Source organism: Stylophora pistillata, chromosome 2, assembly GCF_964205215.1.
Source record: "Stylophora pistillata chromosome 2, jaStyPist1.2, whole genome shotgun sequence".
NCBI lineage: Eukaryota > Metazoa > Cnidaria > Anthozoa > Scleractinia > Pocilloporidae > Stylophora > Stylophora pistillata.
In genome coordinates this window covers 38840256-38857276 of record NC_142520.1, presented here as the reverse complement: position 1 = coordinate 38857276, position 17021 = coordinate 38840256, and the positions used below count along the sequence as shown (strand labels likewise).

General features: G+C 40.0%; 1 pseudogene across 1 annotated transcript; it reads right to left on the bottom strand.

Annotated features, from left to right (window-relative positions):
• Window positions 1-5064: 5064 nt before the first annotated feature.
• On the bottom strand, window positions 5065-8946 carry LOC148739418 (uncharacterized; annotated as a pseudogene). Its single transcript, XR_015997369.1, has 4 exons — window positions 8603-8946; window positions 7127-7771; window positions 6495-7028; window positions 5065-6104 (listed from the first exon to the last, which is right to left on the bottom strand). The product of XR_015997369.1 is annotated as an uncharacterized LOC148739418 (transcript).
• Between the last annotated feature and the right edge of the window lie 8075 nt (window positions 8947-17021).

Here is a 17021-nt window from a genome sequence, read left to right as displayed (position 1 = left end):
GAAGAGAGAAGAGGCGACCGTGACCGCTATCGCAAGCGCGATGACCGAGACAGATCTTCTCGCCGCGATTATTCAGATACTGATAGCGACGACGGGTGGGAAAGAGTCAGGAGAAGGCGGTACAGACATTAATTTATCTATTAATTTGCTTATCTATTTATTAACCAAACTCGATGAGTAAGCTTAAAATAATTTCTCTAAATGTGCGAGGACTCGGGTCTTCTAGAAAAAGTAGGAAAATTATTCAAGAATTAAATTATTCAAAGTGTGACATATTCTTTTTACAAGAGACACATGTCTCATGTAAAAAACAAGCGGAGGAATTCGAAACACTCTGGCGCGGCAAATGTCTGTGGTCCTTCGGGACTGGCAGGTCTGCCGGTGTTGCCATCCTCTTTTCTCTAAACTTCCCAGGCAAAATTATCCGTTTTTTGACCGATTCCGAAGGAAGAATATTGAGCTTACTCATTGACTACTATAATTCTAAACTAAATTTAGTAAACATTTACTCTCCCAATACTATTTCGGATCGTAAAAGTTTTTTCTCTTGTCTGCACAATTACTTTCTCCCCCAAGGGGATCTAGTGATCGGGGGAGACTTTAATTGTGTAGACAATGTCCTAGATAAATTAAATTGTTCCGCCATCCTATTGTCTGATCAAAAACTTCTCCGATCCCTTTGTGCTGACTTCTCACTTACAGACATTTGGCGCAAAAACAACCCGCGCAAAGTAACTTTCACCTGGTCTAACAAAGACCATACCCAGGCATCTAGAATTGACCGCTTTCTCGTCGCTAAAGGCTTAACCCTAGTAACGAAATGTAATATTCTTCCATGCGTATACGACCTATCCGATCATGACTTTGTAAAAATTGAACTAACGACTAACCCTTCTAATCACGGTCCTGGAATTTGGAAGTTCAACAGCTCTTTACTCTCAGATGTAGAATTTAAAAACATTATGTCAAAATCGATTAATAACTTTAAGCTTAAAATTCCCGAATTCGCCTCCCTTCGCGAATGGTGGGATGCTCTAAAAATTGAAATCCGCAAAACAAGTATTTCACACTGTATCCGTAAACAGAGAATAGCAAATGCCAAAAGAATCCTAATTACTAAGCAATTAACCCATGCTAAAAACGCTTTACATTCTAATCGCTTAAATAACCCAGGTGTAATTAGCGATTTGGAAAGCCAATTGTCCTCTCTAATCTCGAAAGAAGCCGAAGGAGCTAAAGTCCGCTCCCGAGCACAATGTTCGAAGAAGGCGAGAAACCAACACGCTATTTCTTCCGTCTGGAGAAAAAACGAGCTGACATGAATAGTTTTGAATCTTTTTTTGACGAGAACGGTGTTCTCAGAAATTCTCAAAATGATCTTGAAAGAATTTTAACCAATTTCTACAAGAATTTATTCACCAAAGATCCTCTTGATATGCGAATTCAAACTGAAATAATTGACGACCTCGAATTTTCACTGACTGATTATGAGCGCAATCTATGTGAAGGCCCTTTTTCTAATAAAGAATTACTTACTGCATTGGAAGGCCTTCAGACCGGCAAGTCACCCGGTTCTGATGGTCTCCCAACAGAATTTTACTCGTGTTTTTGGAACGATTTGAGCGAATCTCTCCTTTCTGTTTTGAACGAGGCCTTTCTTGCTGGCTCCCTCGCGGATAGCCAGTACGAGGGCCTCCTACGACTCATCCACAAAAAAGATGATCGACGCCTCGCAAAAAATTGGCGCCCAATTTCCTTGTTAAACACTGACTACAAGTTAGCATCTAAAATCATCACTGAACGATTGAAAAAAGTCATGAACTCCATCGTGCATTCAGACCAAACGTGCGGCGTGGTCGGCCGCACTATCTTCTCAAATTTGGCCTTACTTCGTGATGCCCTTGACATGATTGACAAAACTAATGAACCAGGTATTCTCATTTCCTTAGATCAAGAAAAAGCTTTTGACCGAGTTGACCACGAATTCATGATGAGAGTATTGCGTAAATTTGGTTTCGGCCCCTCCTTTTGTGGGTGGGTCGAACTATTTTATTCTAAAGCCTTCTCTAGAATCATTGTTAATGGCTCCCTGTCCCCCCCTGTCCACTTAAGAAGAGGGGTGAGACAAGGATGCCCATTATCTCCTCTCCTTTATGTGCTAGTTTCAGAAGTATTATCAACGCAAATCCGTAATTGTAAAGATATTGAAGGTTTCCTGCTCCCCGGAGCAGGGGGCCTTCAATATAAAATATCCCAGTACGCTGACGATGCTACTTGCATCTTAAAATCCGAAAGATCTCTTTCTTCACTTCTCCGAGTCGTATCAAAATTTGAACAAGGATCTGGCGCTAAAATGAACACGTCCAAATCTGAAGCAATGTAGTTAGGAAAATGGCGAACTAGAATTGAATCTCCCTATGGCCTTAAATGGGTCACTAAAATGAGAGTGCTTGGTGTTTACTTCTCAAACGGCCTCGTCAATGTCGACGACGACAATTGGCGGGCCAAATTAGACAAACTAAGTTCGGTTCTAAATCTTTGGAAACAAAGAGACCTGTCTTTTATCGGTAGAACCTTAATTGTAAACACTTTAGGCGCAAGCCGTTTATGGCACGTTGCTAAAGTCATCCCCCCACCCCGTTGGGTGCACGATAGCTTTAAGTCGATCATTTGGCCTTTTATCTGGAAAGGAAAAATGGAAAATGTAAGTCGCGATCGCTGTTGTGCGCCCCCATCCTCTGGGGGCCTCAACGTCGTTAATTTTAAAGCTAAGTGCGCTAGCCTGCGCCTTTCTGTTTTTTCCAGTTTAAGAGATGACTTTGGCACATCCAAATGGCATTACCTAGCTCGATATTTTTTAGGACATAAGCTAACTATTCTAGATCCCCGTTTTTCTTTTCCCACAAATTCTGGCCCCTCTTCCTTCCTTCCTTCCAATTACTACCGGCTTTGTTTAGATAATTTCCGTACCTTGCATCAGAAAACTGGTGCCTTACCTGATTTACTCACCAGTAAGAATTTATATCTTTTGTTGCTTGACCCCGTCTGCGTTGCACCCCGGTGCTCCGGTTTTTGGGCGTCTGCTATGGACCGCCCCATCAATCGTTGGGCCTGGGTGTGGCGCAAGTCTCGCCTAAAGCTAATTGAGAACAAGAAGAACGATCTAATTTGGCTATTGATCCATAGAATGATCCGCGTAAGATATCTCCTAAAGTCTTGGGGATACATCAATAATGACAAATGCGCGATCTGCGGTAAAACAGAAACTATTGAACACTGTTTCTTGGGATGTCCCAGAGTTGTGAAAGTCTGGGACTATTTCTCTCCCCTTTTTCGTGTTCTACTCGACTCCCCCTTCTCTATCTCCCCTACCTCTATCTATTACCCCTTTTCCCTAGACCAATCTACCACCAGTATATCCTTATCTAACTTTCTCAAGGCAACCATCATATATTGGTGTTGGCTTGCCAGAAATAAAGCTACCTTCGAAGGTTCTCTTTTGAGCTCCAACGCGATTATCGACTTAATTAAAAAAGATGTCCAACTCAGAATTCTTAGCAGCGACACTGATACCTTAAGGAATTTTTGGTCTTTTAAAAACGCATTTTGTTCGGCCGATGCTGGTAAACCTGTCTTCTTTCCCTCTCTTGCTCCCCCCTGAACCTTTGTATATAATAAAACTTGTTAAACCTCGCCCATGAGGGGTCCTTACTCCGGGCTACAGGCCCGCGCGCTGTTTGCGCCCCACATGGTCGGGACAAAACTCTTTGTAAATAGTAAATAGAACTTTATAAATAGAAAACTTGTAAATAGAACTTTGTTAGCTCTTACAGGTGGGCGCTTACTCCGGGCTGTTATAGCCCGTGCGCTGTTCGTGCCGCCTGTAAGAGAAAATGTCATTAGTTAATGGAGACCTGTAAATACTTAAGTAACTCATAATTTAATTCGAATACTTTAATCAATTAGAATTGTAAATAGATATCATTGACGAAATAAAACCGCCTGGTCTCCAGGCTTTTATATTTAAAAAAAAAAAAAGTACTGTCTGCAGTTAGATATAGCTCTTTGGCATACAAAGCTTTGCTTTCATGTCCAAATTGAGCACTCTATCTAGGAGGAGTCATTGCCGTTGCAATTGCGCATGCTCGCTCGTTTACTCTAGTTTGAGCACTCTGGCATGGCTTAGACGATACCACAAAGGTTGGGTCGTTTGGGGTGACCGTCTCGGTTCTCCCCCATCCTAGCATTAGCACTGCACTGATGAGGCCCAGAAGGCCGAAACAGTACTGTCTGCAGTTAGTTATATATAAATATATATATATTTAACAATTATTCCACGAGCGCGCGCTGGATATGAGATGATAGATTGCCAACGAGGCGCGTAGCGCCAAGTTGGCCATAATCATCTCATATCCAACAAACGCGAGTGGAATAATTGTTTTATTAAAGTCGCTACATTAAATTATTAAATTTTATTACATTTTAGCTCCCTTTCAATTTTAAGCTTATGCGTACGCTTACCATATCGTAGTTTATGGTATATTGGCTCATATACCATAAAGGCTAAGCCAATGAAAAGTCTTGAATTACATTATCCAATGATCCAGCTTTTAATAAATATATATATCCCGCTCAGGGCAAATTTTCTTTTCATGCAAATTTTGTTCTATTTATATATATATATATATATATATATAGATATATGTTTTTTTTAATACTAATGAAAAGAAATTAACCGGTATCCGTATTTAACCATTAGCCGTACCTGAAAGCCATCACCCCATTGAGGCTCTCCTACAACTTGCCCAAATTGTGATTCATAATTTCCCTTGTGGCAGCTATAAGTAGAGTCAATTTACGTGTGTCTAGATTACATTCGGCAGATGGATTTGAGCTATTATCGGGCCCGCGCGCTGGTACGCACGGGGGAGGGGGAGAGGGAGAAGTAGGCTTTCCCCTTGTAATATCGATACCTTCATACCTTGAAATAGGAGAATAAAGGATTATATCTTAATCGCTTTTAGAAGTAATAGACTAATCAACAACAACAAAAAAGGGCATACATATCTTGATTTGCTTTTATCTGTTTATGTTAAAACTTCTTCGCGAAGAAGTTATGAAAGAGACCCAATCGCTTTAAAATAACGTTATCTAATCCGTAAGTAATGTCGCTTAATCCTTGCTTTCTTGAAGAACAATTGAAGGAAGCTCTTTCATTGTTCTATAATTTGCACCAAGCCGTCTTCTTCCACGTTGCCTCCAGTCACACCATGGCAATTTTCCCCGGCGCAATACGAACCACCTCCCCCCCCCGGCTTGTTTATCTTTGATACCGCTGCCTCCTCCAGAGTACCCTCCACCTCCACCCGATGCGCCGTTATCCTCCGCTCCTCCTCCTCCACCACCAAACCCTCCTACTGCTCCTGGTGCTGGACCGCCGTTACTTCCACTGTTCATAGCTCCTGCTTGACCTCCTATCCAGCCTTGAGCACGCGACCCACCTCCATCTCCGTGCTCAGATCCTTTTCTGGAACAACTTCGGCCATTCCAGCCCGCACCCACTCCCCCATGGTAACTAGCGTCATAATTGTTACATTCTCCTGGCTGACCCATGGTACCACCCTTCTTTGCATGTGATGGATCGTTCCCCTCACTACTGGTTCCACTTGTTCCTGCCTGACCATCCACACCATGATATCCACCAGACGCGCCTCCTCCTCCTCCAGCAGCTAAAAACAGCAAATCATTTGTGGTATAAACAAAACTTCCTCCCCCTCCCCCAGTGCCAGCGTTGTCTTCGACAGACAGTCCGAGCTCAGCTGCTGTCATGGTCGTGCTTTGGCCACCTTTCACCTCCACTGAATCTCCTCCTCTCTGCCCCACAATAATAATTAGAACAGTACCTCTTGTCAGTCGAAATGTCCCCTCTATCGCTGCACCATAACCGCCGTAATAAGTTCCTGGTCTGTATCCATAATTGTAAGAATGTGTCCCTCCCCGATCACCAAAGACTTTGATGAGATATTTAGCTGTTCTTGTAACGGTGAATTTCTGAATGATACCGAGTCTCCCTTTGCGGCCATCAGGCGTAAACGAAAGGAGAGCTATAAGAAAATGACGTAATATGTACTTACTGACGTAATGGGAAGACCGGACGGGAAACTATTCGGCTCGAGGTCGTAACGCTGAGATCTCGGTAATTAGGGTAAAAAGGATACAGTGTTTTAACAAATACGTTAATCAGACTCCTGTGGGAAAAGTTATTCCAGTTACTGAGTTCTTAGTCGTTACTTAGTTAAGAAGGCTTCGTTTAAGAGGCAGTTAGAAAAATTTCATTGTTTTGGCCAAAATTCAGTGCATAACCGAAAATAAAATGTTTATTAAGTTCCGACCTTTACAGACGGAGAAGTGATCATAATCGTGTGATACGGCCAGAAAGTTTGTATCGAACATGGATGCAAACAAAAAACAAACAATCACACTGTTCAACCAACCTTTCACCTTCAGCGATGTTCTTGCCTCGATTGTAAACTGCGGACTTCTGGCTTCACACACATAAATTCCTGAGTCTGATTCTCTCAGAACCGTAATAGTTAGGGTTCCTTTGTCTACTTTCATTCTCTTTTCGTCCCAGGCCCCCCTTGCTCGCTTCCAAGAGACGAGAGGAACAGTCTCCCCTGTGGCAGAACAGTTCAGAGACACTGACCCACCAACCCCATTGGTGAGCATGTCGGGTGGCTTTGAGACAAATTTTGGTGCCGACCAAACAAACAAGGTCGTAACTGCGGAACCTTCTCCAAGATGGTTTCTGGCTCTGCATTCGTACGCTCCAGTGTCCTTTTTTTCCACATCAACCACTGTCAAATCCTGCTGATTGTAATCTGCCCTCTTTTGAGCCAAGGCACCGGTCAATCTCTTCCACGACACGACTGGTTTTGGAAAGCCGGTCACGTGACATTTAGGTAGCGTAATGTTTTGTCCCACCCTTGCATGAGTGGGACCTGAAGCAAGTTGAACATGTGGTTTGGCTAAATGGAGTTGATTTAAATAACTGATATTAAAGAATAGTAAAAATCAGATGATGAAATAAATTCACACCCAGTTTCTTCTGCATGCCCATTCCTACCTTCAACAATTAGCTTCGCAGACTGACTCTCGGAACCAAGAACATTTCTTCCAACGCAAGTGTAATTTCCAGCGTCGCTAAGAGTCACGTGATGGAATTCTAATCTCCCACCCCGAGCGCCAAGGTGAGAATTACTTTGGAGATGAGTGCCATTTGTCCCCACCCACGTCATAGTCGGTTGAGGATTTCCACTTACTGAACATTGGAACAGTGCACTTTGATTTTCTCTGAGTGTTTGCTTCATTGGAGAAACAACAACTACAGGGAGAGAGATAGGTTCCCCAGGTTCTCCCTTAGCTCCGGGTGGGCCCCTGGGACCCGGAACCCCTGTGATACCCTGTGCACCCTTTTGACCTGGTGGTCCGATATTTCCTTGCTTTCCGGAAGGCCCTGGTTCTCCTCTAAAACCGCGTGACCCTTTCCTTCTTGTAGATCCACGCGGACCTCTCCTTCCCCGTGATCCTTTTGGTCCTTGCAATCCTGGTGGCCCCTGTACGCAAATTTGTTCTTTGGGCGAACAAAATGATCGTGGTGACCATGAATTCATGGTCTTGTTTATCTCACTTCTAACCACCTCTATCGTAACTTTACCAGGGTTGGCTCCTTTCTCAGGTAACTTGAAATGGCGACGGCTTCTGGCGTTAACTGGAAATAGTTTTTTTTTTTCAAAAAGTGTTTGAAAATTAAAGCGGTAACACTTTTAAATCTCCTTATTAGACAATAATCTCAACAGTGGTTTATTTATACAACCTTTGGCTCCAAACCAGATTCGTCTAAATGACGGTTACCAGGTTCTTACTAAGCTTTCCGTCGCTGAAAATTTGTGCAGGAAAATAATGAAAGGAGGCTGCCATATTCTCGAGCAAACACTGATTTTCTTTTGCTCGCTTTTACGTGTACGATCGCCTCGTTTAAACGAGAACCTAAATTAAGCTCAACCTTTCCTTGTGGCACGCAAGAGTACTTCACGTTTTTCCACCCCCCACCCCTCCCCACACCCATTCCTCACGTTTCAAAACGTTTAGCTATCCAAGACCTTTTTGTGCTGTTATTATGATAAACAGCAGACGTCGCACTGTTGTTTTAGTCATTCAAGGATGGACCCTTCATATTCCTGAAGGGTTTATCTGGCCAACAATACATCAAATATATTAATCCAAGTTAGGGAAAAAGGGATATCTTTGAATGATCAATTGCATAATGTTACTCATATGATTGCTCTCTTGAGCTTTTACAACGGTGACCGCTATTACTTTTTCGCTATCGACCCCTCAGAAATGAGTTTATGTAGTTACTAAAATAGACAAATTCATTAGCCACTTTAAGTACCATTGTGACTCCCAATTTCTTCACCAAAGTAAGCCTCGGCAAAATTTAGGGGATCGAAAAGAGTTCGCCAGGAAAATTGTATTTCGTATCGTTGTCGAAGCGAGGGTCCTTTACTAAGTTATAAGTTGACGAGAGAAAGCATACTACCTTCGGTCATATCTCTACTCTCCTGATCAATATTGCCAGCAAAGTTCCCGACAAAACCAGTGCTTTCAGAAGGTTGAGTACCTGCTGCTTCGGTAGAATCCCTCATGGATTCATGTATTCGCCCCACTTCCGCCATAACATCTTCAACATTATGAACTCGCTGGTTTATGATCTCAACACGAACCAAGGCGGTAGTACAGATCAATAAACATACGAACGATACTGGAAAAGCAAACTTGGATAAACAGCTGGGCACATCACCAACAGAAGGGCGATCTTGTTTTTGAAACATAATAAAACGCTGTTAGGATTGAACCGACTTGTAACGCTCCAACATGTTTTGAAAACCAGCCGAGACACGTACGATCGCGAAATGTAATACTGACATTCGAATCGCTTGTTGACAAAAGTGCAGATTAACTTCCTTTCTGTCACGTTGACATCAAAAGTCAACACACGGGATATTGAGCCATTAAAAATCCATATTTTATAATTCTAAATTTCCATACCCATAGTGTAAATATGGAGAAATAGACACAAGAATCTTGCCTTAAAGCGCGGCCTGTCGAGTTCAATTTTAACCTCTAGATTAACATTCCAATTCTCCACACTGTTACCCGATCATTTTCTATGCCTGTGGTGAGCAGAAACTGCTTGAAAAGTAAGCTCAATGATTATTATTTCATCTCGCTAGGCTTTAGACTGAGCTTCTATGAGGAAAACGCTCTCTCTCTCTCTCTCTCCAGATTCAAGGCTGAGTATCTGCTACCTTTTCTCCTCTTCTTTTTTTGATATAAAATTTTCCAATATTTTCCCGTTTTTACAGTGGAATATATCAGTCTATTTTTCACTTAGAATACTTCTATTCAAAGTTACCGACCAATACGAAATTTTAGTCAGTATATCAATCTAAACACGACCAATGTAGCAAATACTCAATCTTTGGTACACATATCGAAAAAATCACGAAAATAAAAAATTTTGACGGACGTCTTTAAAGGTCTTCAAGTTCTTTTTTATTGCCGTAAAACCCCTTTGGGATCCGGAATATTTTACTTTCTACACCATCTTAATTTTAGAACAAAACTGCGTTCCCACATATAGTATCATTTTGACTTAACAAGTCAGATTTTTTGAGAAGGTCAATTATCTTTTTTCTTTATAAAATCATTATATTTTACTTTAAATTCGTTTTTATGGAAGGAAAGTTCTGCGCTTGTGAAAGAAAACATGTTAAACCTGTTTTTCAATTATATGTCACAATTAAAAGATTTTATTGCACAAAAACCACTCCGTAGCAAATAACCATTTAACGTAGCAAGTACCCACTTTATGTAGGAAATACCCATTTCTACTTCTTTTGCTCCAGAGAAACATTTTCTTTGGTAAAAGATTAAGTTTTAAGGAACTATTTGGGTATTGCTTGAGAACAATCTATCCCTCTGTATTTTTCAATTTAAAAAAGCGTACACGCGCATTTTTGTAAGAAATAGTTTCGTTTCCAAATGGCTGAAATATTAAGCAATTAAAAGTGTTGTGGAAAGGATTTTGTTATGTTTATATTAGTTAAATCATGATAGCATCTTAATCTTATAAACGCTGCACTTTACATAGGTAGTTTGAACGATTACGAGCGCTTATTGTGGTGTGAAAAATTTCCTTCAAGTGTTACTTTAGATAGCATAACAGGCATCAGCAATCAATCCTTATTCAAATCTGAAAGGGACAAAATTTTTTCCGGTGTTACCCTTGTTTTGCTTTTACTGCATTTATAACTCTGTTGGAATGTGAACCTTATTCTTTTTTCTAGTGTAGGCCGAACGTTAACTTATATCAACTAATTGAGTTTTAAATCGCGCAAAGCTTTGTTACAATGTAATCTTAGTTTTCATTCATGTTTAAACTTAGTTCAGTTTGAAATGCCCGTACGACTCTATTCATACAAGTTTAGTTGCATTTCTGTAAAAGCCTTGTTCCGTTCTATATGCGCGAAAATAACTCACATTGTGACTTTAGCCTATTTCCAGTCTATGTGTGATATAGCTTTAGATGGACTCGTACCTCACTTACAATGTGAGCTTGGTATCCTGTCTAGTTTATGCTTAGTTTAGTTGAGTTTTAAGCGGTACGCATAGCTTTGTTACAATATAAGTTTACTTTTCTCTCTATTGTGATCAGTTTTTAATGCGTGCATAACTCTGTTACAGTGTGAGCTAGTTTTTGTATCCAGTATGCGCCTAGTCCAGTTTAAAATACACACATAACTCTCTAACAATGCAAGCTTAGTTTTACTTCCAATGTGCGCTAAGTTCAGTGTTAATTGCACACATTACTAAGATACGTCGGGATCTAAGTCATTCTTGTATACGCCTTGTTCAGTTTCAAAGGTAGGCATTACTCTGTTATAATGTAAACTTAGTGTTGTTTCTAATATACCCTTGATTTGAATTTTAAATGCGTGTAAAACTTAGCTACAACGTGGGCTTAGTTTTGTTTACTGTGTCAACCAAGTTCAGTTTTAACTGCTTGCATAAATCATATATTACAATGTGAGTTTATTTTGTTTCTAGGGTGTATTAAGTTAAGTTTTAAATGAGCTTACAACTCAATTACAATGCAAACTTAGTTTTTTGTGTGCATAACCCAGTTTTAATATCATATGAGCTTCATCAATCCATGCCTAGTTCAGTTTTAAATGTGAATATTGCTCAGTTAGAATGTGAGCTTAGTTTTGTATGCAGTGTACTCCTAGTTCAGTTTTAAATTCTCGCGTGTAAGTCAGTTCCAATGCGGGCTTAGTTTCAGGCTTTAGCCTAGGTTCCAACACACCCAGTTTCAGATGAACACATATAGTTCATGAGTTCTTTTTCCTGTATGACTGCAACACTTAATAATAACGTACTGCTTCATTCACAATTGCTTGATTTTCGCCTGATGCTTGATTCATTCACTCTTTACAATTCCTTATGGTCTTTATTTGCTACGTACTATACTTTAGATAGCATTTAGCAAGTGCAGAGAAACAGGGCCACAGAGAGTCTTATCTAACGAGCTTGTTTCCTTTAAGATACATTAAGCAATAAAGTATTAAGAAAAGATAGACGTACAAAGCTTGTATTTTAGGGCTTATTTTACAGGCTGATAGTAATCGAAGCGTCCCTTTTTAAATGATAAACACCAACTATTCCCTTAGTTATACCAACAAACGAACGCAGTCTTCAACCAACATGGGTATTGGGCATTTATCTTCCTAGGTAAGGGTATTCCCAAGCTGGGCTAGGGAGAAACAACAAAAACAGGACTACAACAACAATACCACCAGTAACAATGTATTCGTTAGCTACTTTACGTCAAAGAAATTGATATATCATTGGGATTAAACGCAACTGATTTTGAAACGAAATTCAAGTTGAAATCTAAGAATAGAATTGAAATTATCTGAAGAAAACAGTTCCAGTCCTTTAACTCTTAGTCAGATATTATTACATGTAATCATCATACTTCTTATCCCTTTCACTCATAGTGTTTCCCGTTTTTTGTGAACTTCTATTTCCTTTACCATTGTGAAAAGATGATTTCTTAACATAATCGATAGAATATTGCAACTATACATATATGAACGAGAACGACTAAATAAATCATTTTACTAAAAACTGACTAGAATTTCAAACTCTTACTGATAAGAACAACAATATCTCGATCTTCTTGAAAAAACAACTTCAAAAACCGTGGAGCGCTATTTAGTTGAAATTGGAGCGTCGTTATATCCAAATTCAGTAGGAGCCGAAATGTATCTTAAACTTTTACCTGACTTTCTGCAGGCTAATCACATGTTACCCACCTCGTAGTGATTTTCTTTTTTATATTCGTTAACGCTAAAATAAGAATCCATAAAGTAGAACTACTTTCATACGAGAAAAGTTCTCATAGTTTTGGCGTCAAATGTACAGTGCAGCCTACTGCATAGTACCATGTAACAGTTTTCAACAGTTCAGTGTACAGTGCAGCCCACTGCACAGTAAGATGTAGCAGTTCCAACAGTTCAGTGTCGTGTTCTTGAGCACAATGCAAAGGACTGCATAGTAACATTTAATCTTACTATGCAGTGTACTTCACTGTACCGAACAACAATACACTGAATAGTACAGTGTAGCGCCCTATATAGTAATATTTAAGAGTTTTTTCCCAGTTCGGTGTTGTTACTCAGTTCAGATGTTCTGTAAGTGCAGTCTGTACAGTATGGCGCACTGCTGAGTAACATTTGATAGTTGTAAACAACTCAGCATACAATGCATTGCACTGCTTAGAAAATATTTAAGAATTTTTTTAGTTGCGACGCTACCTGTGACTGTAAGTCTTTGTTCTTGAGAAATAATCGTTTATCTCCATTGCGATTTCTTCGATCTGACGATCACGTTTCAAATTATTTGCTTATTTTACTTCAACCATCTACCACCTTTGCGCTTTGAGGTGACAATGCGGACGGTTTATTATGGCACGAACTAATCTTGTACGATTCTCAATATTTCACTCGTTAAATTTTTTCAGAAAACTCGCTCGTTCTTTTCGCACCCTCATTCTTTTTCTGAGGCCCGTGCTAAACGTTCCAACATTGTCATCGAAGACTTGTTGACTCAATAATGTTAAAGCATTTAGCATATATGCTTGTCCAACATTTTTTGTAGGACTAATGTTTCAGAACCTATGAAACGTTCGTCCAACAATTAATGTTGAACAAACATGGATGTTTAACGCCCCAATAATGTCAGATCAACAAATTTTATCGAAGAAAGTTGGAACGTTTAACCCGGCTTGATACTTCTCAACTCGTGCAAAACCATCTCGCGCACGCCTTTTCCAAGGATTAACCTCTAGTTGACATTCTTTAACAGTTCAGAGTATTTTAGTGTAGTGGAGAGCATTTCAGAGCAAAATAAGACTCCGCGTTATAGCTTTGAAATGTGCACGTTATCAACCTTTTCATTAAACTTTCATGTTTCTAGAAGCTTATTGTTAAATCGTGCGTTTACAACCGTAAAGGATAGAACACTCTCAGAGGAACTAAAACGTAGAACGTATACAATTAACATGGACACAGGGGCACCGAGAAGAGGACAAACTATCCATTTAAAATAGAAATACGATAAAACGACGTAGATGTGTGTTTTTCAGGTATTGAGCAGTTTGGTAGTAGTTAGAATTTAATTTGAGTATTTACTACCGTTGCAAATACTCAACTACCTACTGAGTATTTGTTACCGTAGCAAATACTCATTAATGGTGGCAAATACGCACTAGCGGGTATTTGCTACCGTAGCAAACACTCAGTGGGTAGTTGCTACGGTAGCAAATACCCATCAATGGTAGCAAATACGCACTAGTGGGTATTTGCTACCGTAGCAAATACTCAGTGGGTAGTTGCTACGGTAGCAAATACGCAATCAATGTAGCAAATACCCACTCGAATCGGACTCTCTCTCTCTCTCTCTCTCTCTCTCCCTCTCTCTCTCTCTCTCTCTCTCTCTCTCTCTCTCTCTCTCTCTCTCTCTCTCTCTCTCTCTCTCTCTCTCTCTCTTTCTCTCTCTATCTCTCTCTATCCCTTCGTTTAAGAAAGGATAAAAAATGGGCGACAATTTGTTTTTCGATGGGAGAACTTTTGGAAGGAAGGTTGTCGAGCAAAGTTTTACCAAATTAAATTGGTAACACAATACCTTTATCTTCTGTCGGGTTAACAGCACGTCAGTGGTGGGAAATTGTTCATTACAATTTGACTGGCGTTTTGTTGCACTCGCTAGCACCAGTACATGGTTGAGGAATTGTGATTGAGGAATTGGTTGATTTATCTCATTAATTAAATTTTGCTGAAGGATTATTTGCCCTCAGGCGTAGCGGAGACTGTCACAATCGCTTACAACTGAACAGAAAAAGGTATGGCATTTTAAGTGGCAATGTATGCAGAACCCACCCTCGCCGAAAAACGATTGGAGATCGTTTACAATATTCATACGTCTACTCACATTCTGCATCACGCAAAGCACTTCAAAGGAGAAAAACAAACCGATCCCATTTAAGTCGCATGACATTCTTTGATCCAAGTCTAGATCTCCTCAAAGAAAAACGCGCACTGACCAATTGATTTAAAAAACAAAATTCTGTTTTAAAAATAATTCCTCCGCCTTAAATTAAAAACAAAAACGACAATCGAGGGCCAAAAGACAAAATTTTTACAAGAGGAAACTGGTGTGCCTGCCTAGTACATCAAAATACTATATTTTCCTTTATTCTTTTCGCTGGGCTGAACCGCATTTGATTCTTTTTAAACACATCTGTTACCAAATAAATAGGAAGCTGTAAAAATACTACAGCCCATGTTCTTTTCAGGGCTGATAAGGAACAAAGCCGTAATAGGAAGCAAATTAAAGTTTACGTCTATTGTTTTCTCCTCCTCTAGGCGGAAACGATCAGCGCATATAGACATAATTTTGAGCTCTCACGCCAGTGCTTGCCCCAAAGGAGTAGGAGGGATAAAATAGGAAAAGGGGCACTCGAAACAAACCTACTCTTTTTACGGAAACCACGCTGGTGTTTCCCCCAGGGGAGCAGGGTAAGATAGAATAGGATAGGGGCAATCGACTTTACGAAGAAAATCAACACCGCATGCTCAAAAGAGATTAGGTTCTTCGCTGCCATTCCTCAAGATGTCTCGCATCGCCCAGAGGCGTGACACCTCAAGAAGCGGTTCGAAAGAGACTTGACTAAAGAGAGAGAAGTTCAAGCTTGCTCATAACAGAGCGTCACTTTGTAAAAATCTTGAATATCATGATGGTCTATGATAGTAATTCGAAGTGAGCATGCGTGGACGTAAATCCAAGAGACAAAAAGAAATGGTGCAATTCGCTCTATGCTAGTGAGGTTAGAATCTCATTGTAAAGCACAACGAAGATATGAGAGACTCTGCCCCCAATTTTTACAACCACGGCAATCCATCATTGGATTCATTTTGACATTTATTCGTCACTAAACCTCTTATTCAGGTAAATTGTGCGCAGATCAATTGTATGTTTGATGTATCTTGTTCTTCTTCACACATCAGCAATTGGACTTCTCCACTGAAAAAGATGAATTTCAATTTAAATTAAGGTGGCACCTGTATTTTTAATATCGCCAGCCTGTGAACGTCGGTGACATAAAGGAAATTTCATATGGTGAGCTTAAGTGATCGAGAATTTCATTGATTTCTCTTTTAACCAATTGCAACCAGATGCAAACTTGCCGGAAAGTCGATGACTCCTTAGTCATTTGCGTTTTTCATGCTTGAGGACACTAAGTGGCTTTTCCTAAGGGATTGTTGGAGTTTTAAGATATCTACCTTTCATGGGGCTAACCGATACAGCGTAAAACGGCTAACCAATTCGGCCAGTAGGCGTAGAAATTGACAAATTGTAAACGTTCGTCGTAAAAAGAAATTAACTGCAAAAAAGACTTCTAGTGACAATAATAGAATGATATTAACTGTTGGTTGTAAAATGGCCCAAATCGTAACCGTCAACTGTGAAAGCTATCGCCCCTTTGAGGCCCTCTGATTGGCAGTTATACTCTGCAGTAATCGCGCTTATAGAAACTCGGCCCAGGCTTTCGTGCTCAAAACCCGGCTCTTCCTCATTGTTTTGTAAGCTAATATGGCGTGTCCTGGGCGCAATAAAATGTACTCTCTTTTCTTTTGTAAATTTAATTAATCATGAAGAGTTATACTTTCTTATGAATCAATGATATGTCGCACTTCGCCCTTAATATTTCTTGTCGAGGAGGAAGGCAAGAAGAATTCTCAAGTGCTCAGGTTTTTTTAAGAACATCGATTTAAATATTTATGATCACTCACCTGCCGAGAGTAATTGCCGCCCGTTAACGAAAGTTCCACAGGTTATCATGCAAAAGTAGAATGAAACAGTTTTGAACCTGTGCCTCTTCGCACAAATTCCCCTGCAGCAATTAATTACAAATTACAAATTCGGCCAGAATAGACTTTAATCCACCTATACCTAATTACCAATTCGAACAGTTGCCAACTCCTCTTTCTTGTGGAGGTGTCGGTATGTATGTTGACGCCAGTTTAAATTACACAGTCCTCGAAAAAACCTCTAACGAGGCTTTCCAGGCCTCATGGATTGAACTCGAATTTTTAAAAGGTGAAAATGTTATATGTGGTGTAATCTATCGGCAACATACTTCTCCTGAACAATTTCAATCGTATTTCGATATGACAATAGAAAGACTAAGCTCTACTAATAAACCGATATATGTCATGGGTGACTTCAACATTGATCTCCTCAAATCTGAAAACTGTGATTTTTCTCATAACTTTCTGCTATCCCTGCAAAGTTACTCCTTTTTTTCCAGCAATTGACAAGCCTACAAGAGT